Below are 1,174 nucleotides of genomic sequence, written 5' to 3' on the forward strand. Positions count from 1 at the left end.
ATTTTATAAGCTCCAAAATATTATATTCCAATGAACAGTAGTTGTGAAAATTGTTGAAATGATGTGGATGTGCTTTTTATTGATCTGAAACATTAAAAATCTAAAACTTGAAAACATACAACTTGTGAGAATTCTAATTAGGACCCTAGTAAGGATTCCAGAGCCACACAACTTTCAACATATCACACAAATCACTGGAGAGACTGGTTTGTTGATGAGGACATCTGGGTTTCATATCAGTCACCAATGACTCTTTGAATATATGTATGGAGGAAATACACTGTGAAATAATTTTATTATTGTTCATCAGTAAAAATGGGCAGAGAGTAGGGTAAAATGATGCCATGATTGTGATAATTGCCCCCAAATTTCCTGTTTTTCCGCGTATATAAAACCTATCATAAAGGGTGGCTAAGTTGTTCAATAAATAAAAGAACACAAAGCAGCTTACAAGCAACAGGATTGTGCGAGTGGCTTTGTGTTCAGGAGACTGCTGGGAGGAGAGGCTTGGGTTGCGGAGATGCCGGGCTCTCTTGCGGTGCCTGTAGAGGAGGGTCACCATGTAGAGGCTGGTCCAAATCATGATGACCAGAAAGAGAAGGTCTCTTGTTATGATAATGCTGAGGAATAATCCTGGATTGGGGTACTCGACTGGACCACTTCCACAGTAAACATGAGAGTATCCGTAATCAACATCAGTGTAATTGGTTTTCGCTACTACATTCTCAATGAGGTGCACATAAATGACCAGGTTGATGAACCAGGAAAACAGGAAGGTGCAAAAAGTCCACTTAGAGAGTTTAGGCTTAAGCCATGCCAACTTAGAATTACTGGGAGTGATGGTGATGGCTTGAAATGTGCTTAGAATAGAAGTGGAAGAGATGGACATAGCCCGGGAGACTCTATAGACATACACAAAGGCCTTACAGCCAGCATTATCCAGAAAACTGGGCACTCCGAAGGATGATGTGATATATGGTATCATAGCAAATATGATTGTCAAGATATTGACTATCATCAGGTGCATGAAAATGGGATCAATAAGTCTGCTAAAGTGAACTTTGACCCAGAAGTTGTACACATACAGCACGAAGAGCAATGAGTTCCCTATGACTCCCACACAGAACTCAGATATGAAGAAAACCCCCAAGAGGGTGTTGCTTGGAAACGACAT

At 40.5% G+C, this 1,174-nt stretch overlaps 1 pseudogene; it reads right to left on the reverse strand.

The window, feature by feature from the left end:
* Nucleotides 1-236: 236 nt before the first annotated feature.
* LOC110337173 lies at nt 237-1,174 on the reverse strand (annotated as a pseudogene).

The sequence above is a fragment of the Mus pahari genome, chromosome 19 (assembly GCF_900095145.1).
Source record: "Mus pahari chromosome 19, PAHARI_EIJ_v1.1, whole genome shotgun sequence".
Lineage (NCBI taxonomy): Eukaryota > Metazoa > Chordata > Mammalia > Rodentia > Muridae > Mus > Mus pahari.